The 24,891-nt window shown below is 47.0% G+C and overlaps 1 long non-coding RNA gene across 1 annotated transcript; it reads left to right on the top strand.

Annotated features, from left to right (window-relative positions):
* Nucleotides 1-676: 676 nt before the first annotated feature.
* Nucleotides 677-3,353, top strand: LOC142930944 (uncharacterized). Its single transcript, XR_012946943.1, has 4 exons — nucleotides 677-855; nucleotides 1,341-1,513; nucleotides 1,907-2,271; nucleotides 2,923-3,353. It is a non-coding gene; the product is annotated as an uncharacterized LOC142930944 (long non-coding RNA).
* Nucleotides 3,354-24,891: the final 21,538 nt, after the last annotated feature.

Here is a 24,891-nt window from a genome sequence, read left to right as displayed (position 1 = left end):
CACCCACCCACCCACCACCTCTATACACCCAGAAGTATAAATAAGTACAACACAGTTCATCACAACGTCACAAGTGGTGGCGTAAAGTGTGGGTACTCCGACCACTTTTGAGACATTTGGCTGTGTATACGAGTATCCCAAAACCATTTAAGTAGCTCTCTCGACCTACTCAATGATGGAGGCCTTTCTGGAAGTAGAGGGGTGAGCAAATAATTGCAGGCCTGCACCTTTACGGTGATCTTTTAAACATATCGAGCAGTGTATGCGCCTCATGCACCTGTAGCTCTTTGCCACGTGGTGGCCAGTTGAATTCCCATCACAGCTGCCTCATACAGAAGAGCTCTTATCCGTGATCATATTACCTATGACTCCCATTATCCATGGCAGCTGTAGAGTCCACAGAAACACCAATTATCCGTGACCCTATTTTCATTCTTGTACGTAATTATTCAGGTTTTTCTTTTTTTACCATCCTGAATTGCGGAACAACTCGGTTCGCGCCGATGAGAAGAGTCGCCATGTCAATTCTTCCCATTATAAGTGTTTTGTTTTCATGACCAACTTCAGTACAAGATGTTGTATTGGATCATCTTTACAATAATTTTTGATCCCCCTGCTTCCGACTCGAGAAATAATTCATTTACACTTATAACGTTAGATGTACAGTGCACAAAATGAACGCCATTCTTCCATACAGACAGGAATCATCTTAATGGACTCTCATTTGGTTAAATACAATACAAATAATGCATCCGTTTTCTTAATTTTTTCAGGAAAACATCTTGGTGAAAGATCACCACACGGCAGCCATCCGATTGGCCGACTTCGGAGGAAGTTTTTTTGAATCTGAATTTCGTAAGTTACACTTTATATACATTTATACACATCATCGCATTTCTAAATATTCCTACAGATCCTGTTATCTGGAATAATTTTGTGTTTTATATATCGTCGTTCATGCAAATTGCGTGAACGATGCTGATGTGAAATTAATATAGCAGATATCACAAGAGCTCACGCAGTGATGCCTGTGCATGGTAGCTCCACACGAGGTATTAAGGGAATGCTCACAACTCCTTAGAACCTCCAATTCACAACCGTGCATTGGGAATGTCCACTTCCGTGTAAAATCACGTCCTGTCATATTTTGTTTGTTGCGGTTGCACCCGACTTAAGAGCCGCATGGCTCACAGGGCTATACCTAATAAATGAAAACTTGAAACTTGAAAACTATCACATATCATGCAGGACAGGGTGCGAACACATTGGGGATTCTTTTAGTGAAACTATGACTCCTACAGGCCACCTAAGCAATATTGTATTTTTTTATTTTTCTCCAGCCGGTTATTCCTTTGGGACGCACGGATACAACGCTCCCGAAGTCTTGCTGGGCCAGCCGTTTGGAACATCAATTGACATGTGGGCTGCCGGGTGCATACTAGCTGAGATATCTGTCGGCAAACGACTGATGTCAATAAGCAGCAAGATTCAGGCGATCGCTGGCCTCACAAAGGTAACATTAATTGTATAATTTTGTATATTTATTAGCGAAAGATTGTGGGTTCAAATCTGGTTGGGGTTTATTCAGCCCTACAGTGTTGATAAAATGAGTACTACTTTTTAGGGAAGTCGACATTGGTTGTCATAGAGATATATTCACCTGTGACGTATGAATGGAGTTTTACCACTGACTCAGGGCTGCAGCCAGGCTATGATCACTGCCTCAATGCTCATTTGACTTTGAGTACAAATTCAATTTTAAACAGCTTCATATTACGTGAAATCAAGTGATTACTCAATAATGAATAATTCAATCAATAGGATACACACCATGTATGTAAGTACGTACAGAAAACGCCTCTTAACTCGCCAGTGACATAAGAGCAAATGTATCGTTTATTTTCAGATTGTGGGAACACCACCCTTTGAGATGCTGCACGCTGCACCAGACGGTCCTCGGTATTTCAGTGAGTACTGCAAATTTTAATTTTAATATGCGATTAGGTGTTATAACATCACTCGTCTGGCTGCACAATGACGTGAAAGTTGGGTTGTTTCCCCACGTCCTTCACAGCCTTCGTTGTACATCACAGCCTTGTGCACATTAATAATATTTTAATGCATGACATCGTTTGCGATTGTACCCACTGCAGACTTCTTTGGGCAACTGACCAAGGAATGTCTGCAGGAGACCCCTAAGTGTTGCCGACTCAAGAAGTTTCTGAAAACGAGAGACCCATTGTTCCTGGACTTCATCAGCTCCATCCTATGGTGAGTGTCCCACTCTTTAAGTTTCCCTCAACTGTAACAAAATTCCAGTCAATTTCTATATCACAAGGGAATATGCATCCCCTTTGCAATGTACAGCTATCTTGCATATCTCTGCAGAAGAAACTAGGTAAAGAATGAAAGGGCAAATGCAGTACTGTATCCTCATTTAACGCGCTAGTAGATGTTCTGTATTAAGAAAAAATGCATTTAGTGAGGAATTACCGTTTACACATTACAGAGATAAACAAATAAAAACCATGCACATTTGCACATTTTCACTATAAAATTAGCTTGCAGTCATCCCATGGCGAGAAAAAAAACTGTGATGAGGGTACGCCACCACGTACTATATCATTATATTATTCCGCGCATATACCTAGAATTCCTATACTGCTCAGCCATGCAGCTGAATAAAGTTGTTTGTCATGAACCGCTCAGAAAGCCCGTTCCCGAATGGAAGAACTTTACTTTAGCGATAACACGTTGTGTACGCACACTTTGAGCGTGGACTTACCATACCTATATTCACATACCTGCAAACCCTTAGATACTTTATCAAGTGGATGTAAGTTTATTGTATCACTATAATGTGTCATTTGGGTATGTATATTTTGCTGATCTTCTCATCGGTACTTGTCTCTTTGTTTTCAGCTGGAACCCAAATGACCGTCTAACTCTGAAAAGTGCTCTCAAGCACCCATGGATGAGTGCAGCTCCAGCTCCACCACCTGGACTTCACCAGGCACCAGCATGCAAGATCAACTCCCATCTGGCTCCTGCAACCAAGACCTTCCCTATTCTGGACCCCTACAACATCCCTTCCAAGACAATGGACCCCTACCAATTATGCTGGCTGGATTCGGACCCCAACAACTTCTTCATCCCGGCTCCAGCACCTTGCCACCTTCCCTCAATTCCACAACTTACTTCTCCTGGCCAAATTCCAGTCGAATCAGTTTGCTGCAGCTCTTCCGGAGTGGCAATTCCCATTTTGGCCACTAAGGTGTCCACTGCCACTTTCCTTCCATCTCCAGCCGCCGTTGCAGTCCCCTTAATTGAGCCAAGGACTGACGCCTTCCTGGCTTCTGCTTCTGTTGCATTAAGCGCCGGAACCATTTTGGATGTGGAGATGCCTACAGCCACTAGCTCAACATCCACCACAAAATGCAGCATTCAGGTGGAAGATGTGAACACTGCTGTGTCTTCGACAGCATCAATTGCTGACCCCCTCCCAGAGTCGGAGACCAGAATTGATGCGGACATCAAGCCTCTGGATATTGAGGAATTTCATATTTCAATTGAGGCAGTCGATGAGGCGACCCAAAATGGAGCCGAGACGAGCATGGGCTCCATATTGTCTCTGCCTATAAACGCAGACGACACTGTTAACCCTCTCCTGGAGTCCGAGAGCACGGTTAAGGCAGACTCTAAGCCTCACGATGCTGAACAAATGAAAGCCATGGTACAGAGTGACATGGACAGTGCAGAAAAAATTATTGAGGTCCCCAAATCCCAATCACCAACCATCCGCAAGAGATTGCATCGGTTCGGACGCGCTCTTATTAAGTTCGTCTGTTGTTGTGGGGGAAGTGGTGAGGGGGATTAAATGTTTTAATATTGTCAAATATATGGGCAGCCCTCGACTTATCACCTGTTCATAAGTCGAACGGTTTATAAGACGTTTTTAAAAGGGAAACATTGTTAAACTCATACAAAATATTGAACATTTGCATTTTATACTGTAATAAATACTATATTATACATAACATACCAAATAAATGTTGGTAAATAGAAAGAAAAATCAGTTTTAACTTCACTTGCCTTGATTCCCGATGATGCTGGCTTGTTTGTCGGAAGGCGCATAATGGATCCCAACAATTTCACACACAAGGGGGCATGTAAGCGCACTCACACAAAACATACACGACAACGATCCCCTGTATAGCCTGCCTTCACAGCGTTTATGAAGGTCGCCTTTGACTCAACAGTAGCGATGTTTACACACACCGCACCAGGTACTCATTTGAGGCCGAGTTGACCTAGGAGAGGCCCAGGACATATTCAGATTATCATCACTGATGTTGGTTGTGAGTGGGAATTAAATGTTTTAATATTGTTAAGTATACTCTGGTTCCTTCGATAAAGTCACGTTGGTAAAAAGTAAAAAAACAATGAAAACAACTAAATCAAATCACGACGTTTCGGAGGCAACACAAGCTTCCGTCATCAGGATGAACAGCCACAGTAAAATATACTGTGGTGAGTAGAGAGAGCTATTTGTGACAAGCGATTATATATGGTAAGAAGGGGGGAGGAGCCAGGGAGGACGGATGCAGGGTAGGGAGGGGGGTGAGTGTTGGGGGACGGAGATTATTGAAGCTCCTGGCCATGGTACTCATGTACAACGGATTAGGGGGGGGCAGCGGGGGGCGGGGGAGAGTGGGATGGGGGACAATTTTGCACGATTGAAACGTTGCACGTCAAATTTCCTAGTGATGGTAGTGTGTAAGGCTGGGAGTAAAAGACCGGAGATATGGATATGAATATAAACTCTAAAGCAGCTAAAGTTTTACTTGATTAATAACATCCTTCCAATGAATGCTCAATTTTAAACCATCCTCTTGGTTGAAGTTACGACTATGTTTGTATATCTGGATGGATTCATGGACAAATCTTTGGTGGTATCCAGATGGCTTGCAGAGTACTTTGGTAGCAATGATCAGCCACGGCAGAAGAATTTGTCCTATCGTGTTTCAAATCTGACTTGTGCTCGTGAATGCGGTCAGATACGTTGCTTCGTTTCCCCAATATAACAATCACCACAAATGCAACTCAGTTTGTAGACACCAGGGTACTGTAAGTCAGGAATGACATTCTTTACGGATGGGATTAGATCACGTATTTTGTGTATTGTACTGAATCGGACCTGGATCTTGTGTTTGTTTAGAATTTTGGAAACCTTTTTGGTAACGCCTGCTATGTATGGTAACGTGATGGTTTTGATCGGAATCTCAGGGGGTTGTTTCTCCATGGTAGGAGGTAGGAGAAACAACTCTGCGGATAGTACGGTCCAAATATCCATTCATCTTAAGGGCCAGGTGTACATGTTCTAATTCATTGGCCAGGTGGTGTTTGTCAGAGATGCAGTGGGCCCTATGGTGTAGTGTTTTGATGAGGGAATTCTTCTGTGCCGGACGGTGGTGGGAATCAGGTTTCAGATAGGAGTCTGTGTGGGTGGCCTTCCTGTAGACAGAATGTCCCAAAGAGCCATTGGACTCCCTCTCAAACAGAACATCCAATAATTTTAGCTTGCCATCCTTCTCCACTTCCATGGTGAATTTGATGGATAGGTGTATGGAGTTAATGTGGTCGAGAAATTGGTTCAATGCTGGAAGGCCATGTGGCCAAATGACGAAAGTGTCATCCACATATCTCTTCCACAGGGAAGGACACAGGGTGGATGTCTGGATGGCGTCTGTTTGAAATTTCTCCATGAAAACATTGGCTATCACTGGTGACAAGGGGTAACCCATGGGGGTACCCTCATTTTGATTGAAGAAAGTACCATTCCAGGTGAAGTACGTGTTGGTGAGGCAATGCCTAACCAGCGCAGGGATATCAGGGTTCAATCCATGTTGGACTAAGTCTTAAATTATTGTTATGGTGTCAGGCACTGGAACCTTGGTGAATAGAGAGACCACATCAAAGCTGACGAGGACATCATCAGGGGACAGTGAAATGTCCTTAATTAGATATACCAAGTGAGTTGAATTAAGAACTGCTGAAGTGGTCTTGCCAGTAAAGGGAAGCAAAGTATCTGACAGAAAATGGGCTAGTTTGTAGGTAGGTGAGTTGATCGTGGACACGATGGGCCGCAGTGGGGTACCTTCTTTATGGATCTTGTGAAGACCATAGAATCTGGGTGGTCTAGGAGCTGAGGGTTTTAGGGAGAGCCGTTTGACTGGTTTTATTTGGGAAGTCGAACTGGTAATGATCTTGTTAGTTTTAGTAGTTAGACTGTTAATCGGATCTCTATTGATTTTGGAGTAACTGCTATCATTGAGTAGGTCCTGGATTTTGTTGTTGTATGTGGTTTTATCCATGATCACAGTGGCATTTCCCTTGTCGGCCGAGAGGATGACTATGTCATCCCTCTTTTTCAAATTTGCGAGTTCAGAGCGCTCATTTTTGCTAATGTTGCTAATGGGTTTCTTAGCATTTTTGAGGACAGTGGCAATCTCAGCTCTAGCAACATCTGTTTGGATGTGTCCCAAGCCTTTGAGGGCTACATCGACCTGGGAGATCATATCCTCCACTGGAGTATGTTTAGGGGTAACTGCGAAATTCAGCCCTTTAGCTTGTACCGATTTTAGATTGTCAGAAATTGGGATGCTACTCTGATTGATAACAATTTTGTTGACATCTAACTTTTTAATGTGTGGTTCTGTTTTTTCTTTGATAGGAGGTTGAATTTAACGATCAAGTTAGCTTTACATTTGGTTGACAATTAATTATCAGAGGTTGTTGTCATGTTGTCAACAGGGTCCCAATCCATCCTCCCTGGCTCCTCCCCCCTTCTTACCCTATATAATCTCTTGTCACAAAAAGCTGTCTCTACTCACCACAGTAATTTTGCTGTGGCTGTTCCACCTGATGACGGAAGCTTGTGTTGCCTCTGAAACGTTGTGGTTTATTTAGTTGTTTTAATTTTTTGTTTCATTTTTAATTAATTTTTTACCTACGTGACTTTACCGAAAGAACCAAAGAGTATGGATCCTTGCAGTCACGAAAACTTCAAATCTAGAATTGTTAAGTATGTAGTTGAACGACTCTGGAGACATAAACTGCAGAGGCTTCTCCTTTATTTCCTCACACTCACACGACTACGACTCGGTAGCACGGAATAAAACGCTAACAGTCTAGCTTTATGGCGCCCATTTGACTAGAGAGCTGGCTGACTATCTAGCGACGATGAAGACGAAGCGATGACAGCGACGACGAAGATGACAGCGACAATGACCAGGACTCCGACCCCTCACGATAGCCCAGAACCCAGTTCCTCGCTCGCTTATATCTTCCCAGCGTGGCTGTGGCTCAACCCTGGCCACGCCCCCTTTCTCAAACTCTCCAGCTGGTTCTGGGAACTCCCAGATGGATCCCCTCTCTGACCCTTGGCCCAGATATTCCCCCTTGTGGTCGCTCCCATGTATCTGTCTTTCGTTCTGCCCATACTGTTCTCACACCCGCAATTTCCACTTCTGGTCGCTAGTCAGCACACTATCTCTAAGTCACCCCCCCCCATTAAAAAGATAGTCGTCCCGGCTAATACTTTTTAAAAATCAACTACGTGATACGGGAAGAACAACAATCCGCAATGAGAGGAGTTATTTTTTTTAAATAACCCGACGTACGACGATCATGATCCCGATGCAGTTAGCACAACAACGCACTGCAGGTGGTCCGAACCAACTCGATGGATAACGACAATTACCAATACATTGCCGAAGGCATAGCCCGATGCACACCTCCCCCACACACGACTCTGATATTAATTACACAACATGGGATCTCCGATATCAAAATTTTGCACATTTTGACCAGGTTCTTGACGCCGGTCCACTGCCTTGGGCGGCATCTTGCACCTCTTCGGACATTGGGGCATTGCACAAAAGCCTAGAAGGGGTAGGCTCATCCCTGGACTCTTTGGAAGAATTTGACCTGGCTCCAGCCGGCAGTCTTTCCCACATGGCGGATTCTGCTGATTCCCCGGACTTCAGTGGACGGCACAACACTTTTTCTCTGAGGCACAACTTTCGTGGCCGACTGCCTCGGCTCGCCGGACACACCAGACACTGGCCGAACAGGACTTGGGCATGAGTCGTCTATCTGGAGATGAACATATGGCTTCAGGCGCGAGGGGTGAACAAACCAACAGCGACGTCCTGCCTGTATCCATACACACTGTGGCCGTTTGATTTTTACCACCTCTACAGGACCTTGCCATGGCTGATGCAACTTGGGGGACGTCCACAGCGGTACTTGTGGGGAGTGTAGCCATGCCCCGTCCCCGATTCCCATGGAAGCACGTGCTCACACCGCTCCGCGATCTTTTCATAAGCAGCTTGCACCTTGGCAGTGCGTTCCTTAGCTGATTCTGACATGCATCCCAACGTAACCTGCAGATGTGCGGGGATGGCTGCCTCCTTTTTCCCCGAGGTCATATCCAGCTGAGTGTCTATGGGGGGGGGGGGTTCGTTTTCCCGCCCGAACATAAGGAAAATTAGGAAAATCCCATAGAGGCATGTGGGGCCATCCTGTATGCTGCCAAGACCCTTGGCACGTGCAAATCCAAATCAGTTTGTGCCTCATTCACCACCTGACAGAGCATTGATGTCAAAGTCCTATGGAGGCATTCTACCATACCATCTGTTTGAGGATGGTATGGGGATGTTTTAATCTTCGTAGTGCCGAGTGCATCAATACATGTCGCGCAGCAGCTTGGACGAAACATTTCGATCCTGGTCTGTAAGAAGCTGCTCAGGGGCTCCCTTATCCATTACGTAGTCGTGCAAAAATGCATCAGCAATGGATACATGTATTTCCTTTTATCGTAGCTGCAAAAGGTCCCAGAATGTCAAGCGCAACCAATTCATTAAAACACTGTGATGGACTGCAACGGGTGCTGGGCTTTTCTCAACGGGGGTTTTCGGTGTGCACAATCAGTGCAGCCCTTTACCAGATGATATACATCATTCGATATTCCCGGCCAATAGAAATCTCACTGCAGAGATAGCAACGTTTTTGGAACCCTGAGGTGTAACAATTTATTTTCGTGTACTACCCGCATCAACCGACCCTGCAGGCAAGTGGGAACCACCATGCCGTGACGCTGCAGCCCCTCGTCCCACCTCATCAAAAGTCCTTCTGAGGGACTACCTGCGAAGTCCCCAATGAGCAGGGTCTTTGCGATTCAACTCAGCGCGGCGCCGCAAGCTCAACAATGGCACATCCTCTACCTGCAGCCGTCCCCACTCGGCCTGCGTGAGACCCAACGTGTTGTTCCCAGGTGTGACCACCTTGGCCGGTTCTGCGTCACTCAACGTCACCCCGAGCTTTGGTGACACTGCCAAGGGTGGTCTACATCGGCCCGTGCCCGATGAACATGCACAATGTTCACTCAGCGGCAAGCGGGACAATGCGTCGGCATTAGAGTGCCACAGACCTTTTCAGTAAATTACCCGGAATGAGTACTCTTGGAGTATTTCCAGCCAGTGTGAAAGCTGGCCGGAAGGCTGGTCAATTTTCAAAGAGAACTGGAGGGCTGCATGGTGCGTGCGGACTACAAAGTCCCTGCCATGAAGATAAGGCCTAAATTTCTGTATAAAGTACACCATAGCCAAAGTTTCCTTCAGGTCACACAGTATCGTTGCTATGCAGTGGACAGGACGTGGCTCCCATACGCAACCACTCTTTCCACCCTCTTCTTTATCTGTGATAGGACAGTCCCTATGCCTGTGTCACGAGCATCTGTGTCCAATTTGAATAGCAGGGAGAAATATGGATAGTCAAGGGGAGGCGCATTGGAAAGGAGATCACGCAGCGCAACGAACGCATCTTCTTCCTCCTCCCCCTTCTCAACTTATGGTTCTTAGCGGTCAAAGCACGGAGCGGTTTTGCAATTGTCACAAACTGTGGAATGAACTGTCGGTAATAGGACACAAACTCGACAAAACTGCGCAATTCACCCACCAACTTTCGGGGGTTGGCCAATCGCGTACACACGCTGTTTTGTCCGGGACCATGGCTATTCTGGAAGTGCTCATTGTTGTATCTAGGCCCCTTTTCCATCTTAATGTTAACAGGTAATTTTCCGATACATATAGATACATGTTTCTATTGTTTTTTTATAATAAATAAAAACACCAAACCAGGCCTCCGCATGGCATGTGGAGGTTATCTTTACCATGACCCACTAACACGATTTTGACATTAAGAGCCCTCCCAGGGTCAGAGGGAGCAGATAGAGAGCAGAGCACAGCGGATTGCAAGGGGCTGACATAAACACCAAGCCAGGGTCACTGGGAGTTTGCGTTAGCCTAGATATAGTTCAGTCAAAAAGCTGATTGGTTCTACATTACTATTAAAGTAACTGGAAGTCGGAATTTAACGACAGGGTAGGCTAAAGTTATTGATCTTCACACCCGCTTCAATTGAACCCTGCCACCAGCTACGTCAATGTAACCATCACCCGTCTATTGGTTTAATATTAAATCTATTTTCATATTTTAATAATTTCTATACGACTTGACCCAAAGCCTATAACAACCAGGTTTTCCGAAGTCAACATGAATGTCTAACCCAGACATGAGCGAATAATGAGCAGAGTGGATATAAGGTTGGAGAGGAAAGAAAAATAAGCGCAGCAAACTGCAAACGTAGGCAAAAAGCCAGGAACAACCAACCAACCTAACAACAGCAAACCGGGGCTAGACAGGCCATCAAATTAGATAAATCCCGGGGTCAGAGGTCACAGACCAAGTGCTGAGAGGCAGACGAAAACCAGAACTGACTCCAAGGCTAACCCGCCCTCACCTACACGGAGTGACGGAAATTAATGAGGCCTTGAATTGGCGGCGTCAGCGAAAACAGCGGCCACCACGCGCTAGAGAGAGTGAGGGCCAAAGAGTGTAGAGAGACTGAAGAGAGAATAAGGGCGGGACCTTAGAGTGTCAACGCATTTCAGCGAAAACACCAGGCTTAATAAAAATTCACAGTGCATTATTTCCTACATAACATTCGTGTTGGCACCATTCACCGAGGCTTATACAAAACATAAACTGCATAATGACTTGGGCGGTGTTTTACCCAAGGTTGGAGAGAAAGGGAGATTCCGGCCGTCTTTGTATCCCCGCAGCACGGGGTAGGAGTGGGCATACGCTTGGGAAAAAACCTTCCCTTGACATTAAGTACAATACCACAACGGAAGCTAACCCAGAACTTGGGTTACATACAGAGAATAACTGTGAAACTGTGAGGCATAAATGTTAACTTTACAAACCTTAACCATTTCTTTGTGCGTCGGTGAAAGTCGGAGGGAATATCGCCCCTCCCTCCAGGTTGTGCACCCAGACAGGGAGGCGCCTTCGAGACAATTTATAACATTTGATTGTTTTACTTGTGGGTTTTATGGTAGGAGTATGACAACGGAATATACCGTGGGTGATCCACACAAGAACACACACTGACACACGTACGGACACACACACGGACGCAGATACATACGGACAAATCCTGACACAGCAAAAATCGAAAGAAACCCCGCCTTGTGGGCAGGATCCGAGTGAAGGGATTTTTGGGCATAAAAAGAGGATCCTGAGCATTGAAACCTCAGTTCGACCAGGGGGTCGACTCAGGAGCGAGCTGCGACCAGCGGGTCGGCTCGACTCGTCCGCAGTTCATCGGAACTCAGATGAGTTCGATCGGCTCCCCGGAGCCGGCCATCGGGGGCTCGACTCATCGGAGCGGCTCCCCATCTCATCTGCAGGCGGGCAAGACCCGCTTGACAGCTCAACTCGCCCTGCGTGGGTCAGCCTCTGCCGACGCGGAGGTCTCTGCTGCCGCCGGGGTGGTGAGGGTCGCTGTTTGGCGACGAGGCTGCGTGCACACCGTGCATCGCCAGCCGAGTGCGCACCCGGGTCAACACTCAACCACCGTGCACGCTGCGAGCGAGCTGTGGGCGCCATCTACCGACCGCGTTCTGAACTGCAGCAGCCTATCGACGACATCCGAATCCGTTCAACACGGTGACCGCCGAATCGACTTATACGTTTGACGCGCACCGCCCCCTCACCACACGACAAGCAGGCGTCTGTTTGACACAAAGATCGACTCCGAACACTGACTATTCAAAACAATTCATGTCACTCAAACATACACGGGTCCTTAACCAGAAGCCAACACTCAAGTCTATCAGCCATCAGTGGCTGTGAAGGCGTCACATCGAGACCGAGTGACAACCACCCGTCGTTATAAGTATATCCATAGTTGTCCTCTTTACAATTTAGTGGGCTGTACTCTCAATCGCATAAATATTCAACAGATCCATCAATACGAATTGATTTTTGACACCTTCTTCCATAGAGCCACGCTCTTGTGGGGAAGGGTGTGTCCCACCAGATCCTCATTAGGCGATCTGGTCCACAATCAATTAAAACTTGGTATCAGGTAAGATCTTCAGGGGAAAGGAGCACACCATCGCATGCCCTTACTCCAAGCCATTATGTAGTCAGATAATATGCCGATGTATCTGTTGAGATTTGTGCCTTTAAGAATAATAACTGTTTTAATTGTTTTTCTTACCGCCGTATAATCTTTAAAGTACCTTTCGTTCGTAATCGCCGCACATACACGCGTACTCTACAGAATAATCACCTGTTCTGTGACCCAGTGTGCTAACAACGTGATAAGGGTTGCATATGATCTATGATCAATAACGAGTGCGATACTGCGGGGACGATTCAAGTATAGCATTTGGATGTTCTAATAACTCTCTTTCACTAACAACCATCGCTTTATGCGGGGTCCATGTGTTATCAAAGTGAAATCGTACAGTCGTTGATGATACTGTCTTGATACCGTGTGGATACCGTGTTGAAGTTCTGAGATTGAGAGTTCACATACATATTATAGTTAAGGTTTAATTAGAAAATAAATAGATTAATACAGTAGTGTTCGTGTGATTCTTTCCTGAAATTTTTGCATAAGATCTGTTTCCTGCGATGAGATATGAACTCGGGAACCTAAACTATAAACACACCAATCCACACTCATTAAACTTTAAAGCGAATGATATGAACTTGGGACCTAAAATATGAAGACTCGGGGAGTGTTAAAGCGAGAATCATTCTATTATGCTGATCAATAATACGAAGTTAGACAACGAGGCCGAATTGACACTAGCGTAACTGCACACGATTGATTGCGTTATCCTGATTGATAACCCCACCTCGTCAACGAGGCGGGACCTGATTATCATAAAGGCTATCATTAACACAACCACACCCACTCGTATAATTAATACGATTACCTCTCTAATTAGCATAGTTACATGCATAATTACACGAATTAACATAATTTTGGATTAAGTATGCAAATTTCGAATTTCATTTAATTTTCATTATTTTTCATCAATTTTCACACACCCACATATACAACAAATTGGGGTCTCGTCCGGGATCTCTCGCAGACAGGTTATGCTTAAATTAAGGAACGAATCACTGTTGTATTAATCAAGGTTTTGTGAACTAACATTGCCCTGTGACGGTAAACGGTGTAAAACAAACAAAAAACGCACTCTGAAGAAAATACCAGAGTAGCAGTGTATAACAAAGACAGTGGGAGTAAGATTATTTGCTCAAATCGAACCAACATATTCTGTGATGCAAATGTTTTTATGTGCGCTCTGAGGGGAATTCCAGAGTAACTCACGCCACACATGAGAGGCTAGAGTTAAGATACACTCTTAAGTCTATTAACTACACTACATAATAGAGATGGCACATGACCCGCAACGTTCTGAGGGTGACATCCCAACGCATAACACTGATACAGAGTGGACCTCCGAGGAGGAGATAGAATCGATGGAAAAACAATATCGTGAATTTGTGTTAAAACGTACTGGACGGACTGCTAGAGAGCAGACAGAGCAGAAAGACATATGGGAGGGGAGACATATAGAAGATGTTAAGGCACATAGGAGGAAACTACTTAAGGATGTGATGAAATGTAGCAAAGCCAAACGTGACTTAAAAATTGCAGAAATAGCAAGGTTAGACTCGTATCTCCTCACACAGACAGACAGAGGAGAAAGATTATGGACTGGGGAAAAATTTGACAGGGAAAGGAAGGAGAAACTGTCCCTAATAGAGGAGGTAGAGCGTCTGCACGCCCTCGTGAGAGAAAAAGAGTCGGCGCTGAATGCACCAGCGGGACCCCCAGACGTCGGTACACAGAACACATACGGGAGTAACAGTTTACCACACTCCGAGCCATGCGGACGTAGCCCAGGGCCAGATCCCACACAAAGTATGGCTACCATGCAAAACGATTTTGATAAAGAAACCCCCTCGCAAATCGAGGAGAGGGAAGGGGAAATACGGACACAAACAGGAAAACAGGAGGCCGACCACCCCGAGGTTAGAGAGAGGCAAAATATTAACCCTAAGTCACCAGGGTATTCTGTACTGATAGAGCGACAAAGGGCGGAGCTGGGGCGAAACGAGCAACATGACATAGACAACTCACCAGAAAGACGCACGCTACCCAAGTACGACCGACATGATGCAGATGACAGAGACGGCTCACTTGGTAGACTCCTTCCACGCAGGCACGACCGACGTGGAATCTATGGCAGGGACTACTCTCCGGAGAAGCGCACCTCGCGCAAACATGACCAACCAGTTCCAGATAGCTCAGTCAGCTCACCAGAAAGACGCACGCTACGCAAGTGCGACCGACATGGTGCAGATGACAGAGACAGCTCACTTGGAAAACGCACCTCACGTAAGCATGACCGACGTGGAACCTACAGCAGGGATCACTTTCCAGGAAGGCGTACATCACGCCAACATGACCCATCAGATGCAGATAGCTCAGACAGCTCACCAGAGAAACGCACCTCAAGCAAACATGACCAACATAACACGGGTACAAGGGACAGCTCACCAGAGAAACGCACGACACATTAAAATTACCAACGCAAAACCACCCGCACCACAGATGACAAACACAGGAATCCCGACAACCATGTAGCACCAGACAAACATAAACACAGCACATCACCTAGCAGCCACCACGCACGTAGTAGACGGCGTGAAGGTCAAGGACAAAAACACTCACCACATAGACACAGCTCAAGGAGATCACGCACACCAACCCACAGGCATGGATCACAAGACCCACATAAGAGAAATAAGGGACACAAGCCACGGGACAGATACGAATCCTCGGACAGAGGGAGACCACGACACAGACACGGGAAACATGACAGTAGTGATAGCGAAGGCAGGGACAGCTCGAGTGACAAATCCTCTGAATCTGACGCCTCTGACGACGATCAACTGTCCGAATACTCATTCAGTAGTAAGACTCTGAAATTGATGGACAAAGCGCTCGTCAGAATTCCCTATTTCGATCCACACAACAAAACCAGGGATATACACAACCACATAGCTACAGTAGGACAGGAGGCTAAGATCCGGGGTCTGGGTAAATCAGCAGAAAAAGCATGTTTATTGTCAAGGAGCTTACATGAAACCGCCAGACCATGGGTAACATCCCTGCCAAATAGGGTCAAGAGCGATTTTAAGCAATTAAGCCGAGCAGTAGTTAATAGATTTGGGGAATACTCCACACTATCTGAAGGATTGAACGCGGCAAAATTGATGACTCAGCGTGCGGACGAAGACCCACGAGATTATCTCCTACGCCTCAAGAGAGCAAATTCCGCAGGTGACGTGGACAACGCCCAGGAAGAAGGGAAGATATTAAAAGTTATGTTCTTCCAATCACTAAGACCTGAAATAGTGAAGATAGTAGGAACGATGCTAGACCCCGAGACTGCCTCCTTGCGCCAGATTGAAAGCAAGGCCCACACGGCCTGGGTGAACGGATGGAGAACCACTAGCACAGCTAAAACACACATCATCACCAAAGACAAAGATCGTCTCAATCTGGAGGGAAACGAGTCTCCAGGGAATAATAACAGAACCACCCGGAACGAACATGAAACACCCCAGGAGAGGGCGCCAAATCCACGAGGATCAAAACTCAGCAGCAACACGCCGGACAACTGGTCACGGGGGACCTGGCACCCACGGCCCCCACGGCCCTGGAATATAGAAGAGGGCTGATCTTGGAACTATGGAGGATGGAGAGCGAATGACGGATCATACCTACCCCGCGGAGGCCGACGCCCACCGAACCAATCCCCATATCGTCTCCCACTGCCGCCTCCGCTAGCAATGGGGCATAGACCACAGGCAGCCAACAGGAGTCGATACGCTCACTATATTCGGATGGAAAGAGAACATCAAGAGAGTATAAAGACTCCCATGCGAACAGCCAAGAAAAGAATACCAACAGAACACACACAGGAAGAGGACGCACCCAACGCAAAGATAGCCCAAGAGAACATAAGAAACTCAAGAAACCCCAAAGCAGTCACCGAGGTGGTACCAGAGGGTAAAGGGTACCATCTGGGGGAATTAATTCCCGTAGGACCGGTCGGACGAGTCCACGTGGAAGTAATACTGCAAGACACCCTGACCAGCCAGGGCCTTTGTGATACGGGAGCAGAAATATCCATGATATCCAGAGACATGTTTGATGAACTCCAGACTGCCGTCCAGAGGAAGAATGAAACGTTACAGATGATGCCAAGTAGGCTCACCTACTCAGGATGCGAAGGGACCCACATGCGGCCATTGGGCAAGGTCATGATGAAGCTCACGTTCAACAAAGTCAACATGAGCCATCCACTATATGTCGTGCAGAACCCAGGAAAAGAGCTGATCATTGGGATCGAACTACTGAATCGCCTTAAACCCGTCATGAACCTTGAATCCCGACAAATATGGGCACAGTCAATGCCGGAGCAGCATAGGGATCCAGAAGATGAAGAAGTTGAAGACTTTACAGGAATTCAAATGATAACAGAAGAACTCAACGACCTGTCACGGACAATCAAGAACGAAACCAAGCGTCCAGCAGAAATATGGACCACTCAACTACTGACCAACAGACTGGGAAAGGACCTTGAGGAAACCAACCTACGACCAGTAGTTCCAAAGGACTGTCCCTTAGCGGAGTATATACCGCCCACTAGTGGTCAAACAGGTGTTAACGTGTCTTTATTTGCCTGTCTGCATGCGTATGTCTTGTGTGTCAGCGGTTGCAACAGGTGTGTGGCCCTGTATATTATTGCGCGTGTGTGGGTGTGTGTGTTCACGTGTGTATTGTTCAGTCTGTATCTCTGTGCATCTTCTGTGCTAGCGTATGTCTGTATGTCACTAGAGAGCGGTTGTGCAGTGGTAGTGTGTAGTGGCACGATCCTGATGGCCTAAGTTCCATTCCTGGTCACGACGAACAGCAGTAGTTTAGCTGGTTAGCGTGCTGCACTATTAACCTGGCGACCCAAGTTCGATAGCTGCTTATGGCCAACACCGGTGACGAATATCTAAACCGGTCCTGGGGCTCCCTTAGATTAATTCAGCCTTAAATGAGTACTCAGTGCGTGTAAAGCATCAGCACTGGGGAGACAAAGGTGGCTGGGTGTAGTGTTGGTCCTCCCATCCCCTTCGTGTTCTGTGCTGACCTTCGTAGATGCTCGCTAACAGCACTTGCCCTAAAAGTCTTTTCAAGGCTATATTGAGGATCTTTGACTTTTGTCTTTGTGTGGTGCAGTGGAGGGAGCACGGAGGGCGGTGCCTGCCACGCGCCCGGTCCTCACCCTGTTTGACGTGAGCCCAACATCCTCACACGACCACAACCAACCCATGTCTCATCTCCCAAACCGCTGGCGAAAGCACTGTGTGTGTGATCTCGTGTGCTGTAGCTTTCTGTACCGTGCTGTGTTTGCTGTGTTAACCATCATGTGCTGGGGCGTTCTGTGCGTTCTCTTGTGTGCTGTCGCATTCTGAGCTGTGCTGAAATTGCTGTCATGTTGCTGTAGTGCGCTGCGATGTGCTGTAGCGCTCTGCGCTCTGCTGTGGTGTGCAGGACAGCGAAGAGCAGCAGAACGAGGCTCGCACTGCTCAGAGCTCCACGTCCCAGATGAAGGCAGCGCGTGTCCTGCAGACGTTCGTCAACCCCTTTGGCATGGTGAGACATGGGGAGACAGGGACATGTGGAGGCACAGGGGTAGTTGAGTGCCAAGGAGATACATGGACTTTGAGACATGGGAATTTCAAGGACACCAAGACAATGCAGCGATACAAGCGACTTAGGGACGTGGGGAACACACAGGAGGCATGGTAAATGAGAGACAGATAGGAGGCATAGAGACACAATATTAGCACAGGGTCACACGTGACACGGGGTCACTTAGGATTTGGATAAAACGGTCTTCATTGACACAGAAATCCTGGAAACATGAAGACGTGGGGACTCGAGGAAGTGATTGAAAATAAAAAGTTCGCTTGTGCATCTGTTCATGTGCTTGTGCTTGCAGTATCTACCATCCAGTGACGGGAAATCTCTGCCATTTCAAGAAAAGAAATTGGATCCTAACTCAAAAGTGTTTGAGGTAACACGGGATTGTTGTGTGCTAACATCTTGCTCACATCATCATCTCCATCATCATCATTATCTCCATCATTCCATTTCACAAACCACTTGTGCGGATGGGTGCTGAGTGAGGAATTTTAGTGGTTTGGTGATTAATGTGGTTATTTGAGTGCATGTTTGAGCAGATGAGTGGGTGAATGAATGGTTGAGTGAGTGCTTGGGTAGGTGAGAGAGTGTAGTTGAGTGCATGAGTGGTTGGATCGTTGAACGAGTACCTGAGTGGCTGAGTAAGTGAATGAGTGTTTAAGTGGTTGACTGAGTGAGTGATGAGAACCCGTTGAGTGCCATCTCACCCGTTTCTGTAGATTTGTAGTCGCTGGAAACTGATGAAAGCGCCAGAGAAACCAAAGAAGAGCTCTGCACAGTCTGCAAAAGCCAAACACGGTGAAGGCACACACACACACACCATGAACACAGAGACATGCACTAATCCAGCAGTCACAAACACTTGCACGTGCATGTGCACACACACACACATGCAGACACGTACAGAAGTCGAGGCGTTGCTCACGCACACACACACGACAAAAACAAAAATCGTATCACCTTTAACAGACTTGGGGCAAGTGCTGTTAGCAAGCGTCTCTGAAGATCCAGGATTACACGAGGGGTGGGTAGTTAACACCAGGCTCGGCTGCCTTTGTTTCCCCAGCACTGATGATTACACATCGTGCCCGGTACTCATTTAAGGCTCCGTCGACCTCGGGGAGGCCCAGGACTTGATCAAATATTTGCCATTGCTGTTGATCGCAAGCTGGAATTGAAATCAGGTGACTGGGTTTGCAGTGCATTAACCAGCACACTACTGCACGCACGCGCCATGAGTGACGGATCCCCGTGTCTGCAGCGGAGAAGAAGATGAAGGTGGAGCGCCCTCAAGAGGAGCCGGTCGCCGTACCGACTGTGCGAGAGCAGAAACAGGTGCGCCCCGCTCACTCGCGCTCCGCTGTTTTCACGGCCAATGGGGGAACTGGGAACCTAGATTTAAAGCTTTCGTGACTGCAAGGATCCATACTCTTTGGTTCTATTCGGTAGTCACGTAGGTAAAAAATAAAACAAAAATCACGACGTTTCGGCCGCTTGTGTTGTGGCTGAAACGTCGTGATTTTTGTTGTTTTATTTTTTACCTACGTGACTTTACCGAATAGAACCAAAGAGTATGAACTGGGAACCTGTTGCAGGACCTGCACCCCCGGGCCTTGCGTTTGTGACTGGGCTTCGTGGGACCCGGCCCCTCCTGGTGCCCTTAAGTCCCCACCCACCCACCCCCTCCCCACTCACTGCTGCCCTTTCCCATTCCATCTGAACACCAGCCTGTGTTGGGGTAAGACATTGCTTACAAAATTGCATACGAATTCAGATGCGTTATTCTTGTGAACATTCTGCATGTGCTTGAGCGAATTACGTCGTGGCGTGCAAATTTTTGCCGTCAAAAAAGTAGGCATCGGTGCGCATCACAGCGGAATGGGAATGGTACATGGGCATAGAGCAATAAAAATGTAAAAAGAAACCCGTCGCGAACTCGGCGGCTTACACCGACTGAGCAAAATAAATTGCAACCGCATGAAAAAAAGTGCACAGGGAATCGCATAAGGTAAGGAGTAAATAATAATGAAATAAACTGTTTTTTCTTTCCCTGGTGCGCTGGTGATAACTCGACGAGGGTTAACGAATCGGTACCCTATCCTGTGACTCGTGACTTGATGCTGGTAGCATCGTGGGGATAACATTGGGGGAAAAGACAAAAATCCGACACAAACCAGAATACCTCCCCACTGCCGCTCTCCCCTCCCCACCCCCTCCCACTGTGTTGCCTTCATTCTCTCTCGTTCGGCCTCTCCCTTACCCCTTTCCATGGGCAGGGTGCCACACGTAGAGAGGCACCGGGGGCAGCCGAGGTCACGGAGGTCGGAGGGAAAAGGCAGCGCGCGGACTCGGACTCATCGCCAGAGCCACCACTCGTGCCAGATGACTTCACCCCCCACGAGTACACGGAGGCCGACGCTCACATCTTCACAGGTACACACACATCTTCACAAGTACATACGTGCACATCCACATCTTCACAGGTACACAGACACGCGCACATGTACATCATCATGGGAAAAATGCACATCTTCACAGATACGCACACACACACACATCTTCACAGGTAAGGTCAATGTGTGAATGTGAGGGTGGGTATGTGAAGGTCAATGTGAGCGAGTTTGAGTGGGCGAGTGAGCGAGTTGTTCTCTGTTCCAGCCGGGTGCTCTCGAGGAAGAGATCAGAACAGACACACGACTCCGCAGGACAAGGTGCGTACGTACTTCACATCACCGCTATCATCATCGTCGCCGTCATAACCACCACTACCATTGTCATCACACCATCACCACCCCTAATATTAAAGTTTTATCACCATCACCACTACCATCAACACCATTACAGCTACTATCATCACCATCATGAAAATCACTGCTACCAACATCACTATCATAACTCCCATATTCATCACCATCATCACCACTATCATTGTCATCACCATCACCATCAATATCACAACCATCACCCCTACAACTAAAGTATTATCTCCACTACTTTTAACACCATCACCGCTACCATGATCACTGTCATAACCACCATATTCATCACCATCACCGTTACCGTCACCATCAACACCATTACCATCATCTCTGTAACCAGTGTTGCCTTCACCTTTCACGTCATTAACACCATCATTAATGCCGTCACCACCATCATAACCACATTCATTGGTACCACTGTCAACATCATCTTCATTCCCACCACCATTACCACGATACACGTCGTGTAGTGCATTGCGCATTGTGTTAAATCTTTGTGCTCCGCGTGCTTTTTGTGTCGTGTGCATGGTGTCTGTTGTGCGCATAAACGCGCATTGTGTGTGGTGTGTGTTTGATGTTGAGTACACATTTGCTTGTATCCGTTGTGTGTTTGTGCAGCATAAGTTGTGCGGGCGGGGGCAAGGTGGTCGTACAGTCTTCAGAGGATCGGCACGGGGCATGACGTACATGCAGGGACACAGTGGCCGGTAGAAGATCCCTCTCCCATCACCTATGTCGCCCTACGTGCATTCACGTGTCTTTTGTGTCCGCGTCGGACCTTGCATATCTAAATGTTTACCCCACGTGTCATTGTGTGTCCCTGTGGGTCGCCGCATGTCTAAATGTGTACCCACACGTCTCTGTAATGTCCCACCTTCTCTCGGTTAGTTCCCCGCATGTCGCCATGTCCCTCCGTGTCACTACGCATGCTGCGTCTTCCTTTAGATCATAGATCACGGTTCCGTGCATTTTCACGTGTGTTCCTGTGTATACGTATGCCTTTGTGTCTGCACATGCATCTGCTTGCCTTTGTGTGTCTCAGTGTCAACGGTGTCAACAGTGTTGCTTTGTGTCAGTGGTACTTCGTGTCTGCTTGTGTCTTCACGTGCCCCCCTGTAGCATTGTTACCGTGCGTGTCGGTGTGTCACCGATGCGTTATAGCACATGTCATCACACAGGGTTCTCCCACTGGCACATCTGGCCCGTGAAGGCTTTTGTAGTGGCCTGCCGAGGTATAAATACAGGTTTCCCTCACTTTATGCGGTGGATACGTTCCAAAAAAAGGGCACACAAAGTGAAACCGCACAAGACAGCGTCCTGCCGAGTAGTATATACGTACACATGCAATGTTGTGTCACATCTGACCGCAAAGTGGCATATAGAGTGAGTTCAAAAGACATTTAGCGAATTTTGTGGAGAAATAGGTAAGCCGCATATACGTGAAATCGCACAAACCAAACCTGAATAAACTGTGGAAACCTGTAGATACAGGTTAGGGAGATGAAAAGTGATATACAAGAGATAGGGATGAGAGTTGGAGACAAACTATGGTGGTTAGCTGTCACATAGCTGACGTTATGACGTAAATAAGTCATGTGATGTAACATGTACGCGTGGCACGTGATATTACGTCGCTAACTTGTTGTAGCCCGCCAGATAATATTTCTGAAGAACCATTCGTTTTCATGTGCCTCTGTGCCAAGCACATGTCTGCATATCTCCATGTGGGTGACTTTGTGTTCCATAATCTCAAAATGCACCTAGCCTGGCACAGCTGCTACGGTCACATCACTCAATGGCGGCTGTTCTCTTAATTTATTCACTGGTCACTATCTGTGTCCTCAAATCCTGATGCTTGCATTTCCACGTGTGTGTGTGTCCCTCCACATCTTAAAAATAATATTCTGCATATATTTAGCATCTTGCATGAAAATTCCATCTATAAACGTGGTAGAATTTGTAACACATGCAGTTTTCGCGTGGAGGCATGATAATACACAGACAAGCGGGCAAAATAGCCAGAACCAGTGCCAACAATTGCTCAAGCTCTGTGGTCCTATATTGAGCGGCCGGCATGTGGGTCAGGAGTGTTCCACTTTTCATCCCAGTGCGACCCGCGGTTGCTCACTTCTCCGTGATGCAGGGGAGGCTCCCGGCAGGCGTGGCCGAAAAAATGAAGATGTGAAGAGAGGCGGTGAGAGTCCTGGAGGGGAGTGAACTGGCATTGGTGCAGGGTGGACAACAAACGTCTCCCATTGATACGAGGCGACATCAACAACAAACGCAATTAACAGCAACATCCAGGATCAACTGGCGAATTCGAACAACACGCAGTTAACAGCAACACCGAGTCAACCGGAGTATCTAACAATACATGGGAGTTGATAGCGACATCTGTTCGGCCAGTAAATTCTAACAACACAGTTCACAGCAACTCCTAAAGTCTTCCAGAGTACAAATAAGACGCGTAGTTTATACCAACTGCTCGAGTCACACAGGGTCTCCTGTAACTGCGACGTTAACAACACACGGATACAAGTACCCTGTGTGGCCAGTAACACCCAGACTGAACGGCAACACCCCAAAACACACCCAGTGTCACCAACATCATCTCACATTATCATTAACAGCTGATAATACCAGCTACAGCCAGCTACATTGAGCATCACCAGCAAAGTGAGTGATAAACCAGCTTTAATACTTTCCATAAAATAATGAGAAACTCATGTCCTGCGCGTGTAAATAATAAGTATTCACACGTGCAATGCATATGCACTCTCACACAATCACATGAACATAGATGTTAGAACTCACATGTGCACACATAAGCGCAAGCTTTTTTGAAACCCTGCACCCCCTGCATTACCAGTTTAATGACTTGTTTCCACATGGATGTTGTGGTGCTGACAAGTAGACCACAAAGAAATGATGTAAAAATAAATTTGGTGTCACGTTTATAAGCCTTCTCTCCTGCAGGAGGGACTTTGTCAAACGTGTCTTTTGTCGCTGTGTGTAGGTGTTTAAGGTGGGGAGTGGTAATAAATGTTGAACTTTTTTCTTCATGCTTTTGGAGTCCCTGACTGCTCACAATCATTAAGGACCTTGATGATGGTGGGTAGGCCCGAGTAAAGCTACGTGGCTGGGAGTCAGAGCCATTCCCTGTTCACCTTTGGGTGCGACAGGGATGTGCTGTGGCTCCAACATTATTTAACATCTTTTTCGACAACGTAGTTCGAGAAGCCTTCCTTGGCTGTACTGGCAGAATCTCCATCTGGTACAGATACAGTGGGAGGCTGATCAATATGGTCGAGGGATAGCTCCCTATTGGTCAACCATTTATATATGCTGATGATCTGGTGATTGCTGTTCACTTAGAAGAAGTTGGAAGTGCTGCTGCCAGACCTGGAGCATGCTACAAACTTACCATCAGCCCCACCAAAACTAAGCAACTGGCTGGGTATTTTGTGCCATCAAACACTCAACTCCCGATTGGTGATGGGGTAGTTGTCGAGAGAGTGAAGAGTTTTCCATACCTGGGCATTGTGCTTATGACCAGCTCCGATTTGATAGCAGAAGTCTCACTCCGAATCAGTCGAGTGGCATCTGTTCATCGGCTGGGTAAAGCTGTGTGCAAGCTTCCTGGTCTGTTGCTCCACATGAAGCCTCGGGTATTCACGGCCACCGTCATGCCCTCCTGTATTCTTGCGGAAAAGCGGACCCCCCCACCCCCCATGGAACATCTTCGCCAGTAAGACACATTCAGGCTGGCATGCCTACGATCCATCCTAGGTTTAGCCAGGCTGGATTGTGTGAGGACCTCACAAATCCTTGAAAGAGCTCGACAAAGTTAATCGGTGAGCTCCGGCAGGCAAGGCTGCGTTGGCTGGGTTATAGAGCCTGCATGTACAGCCACCACATGCCTAAATAGCTT

The sequence above is a fragment of the Petromyzon marinus genome, chromosome 46 (assembly GCF_048934315.1).
Source record: "Petromyzon marinus isolate PM22_M1 ecotype Great Lakes invasive population chromosome 46, UKy_Petmar_22M1.pri1.0, whole genome shotgun sequence".
Lineage (NCBI taxonomy): Eukaryota > Metazoa > Chordata > Hyperoartia > Petromyzontiformes > Petromyzontidae > Petromyzon > Petromyzon marinus.
This window is presented reverse-complemented; position numbering and strand designations above follow the sequence as displayed.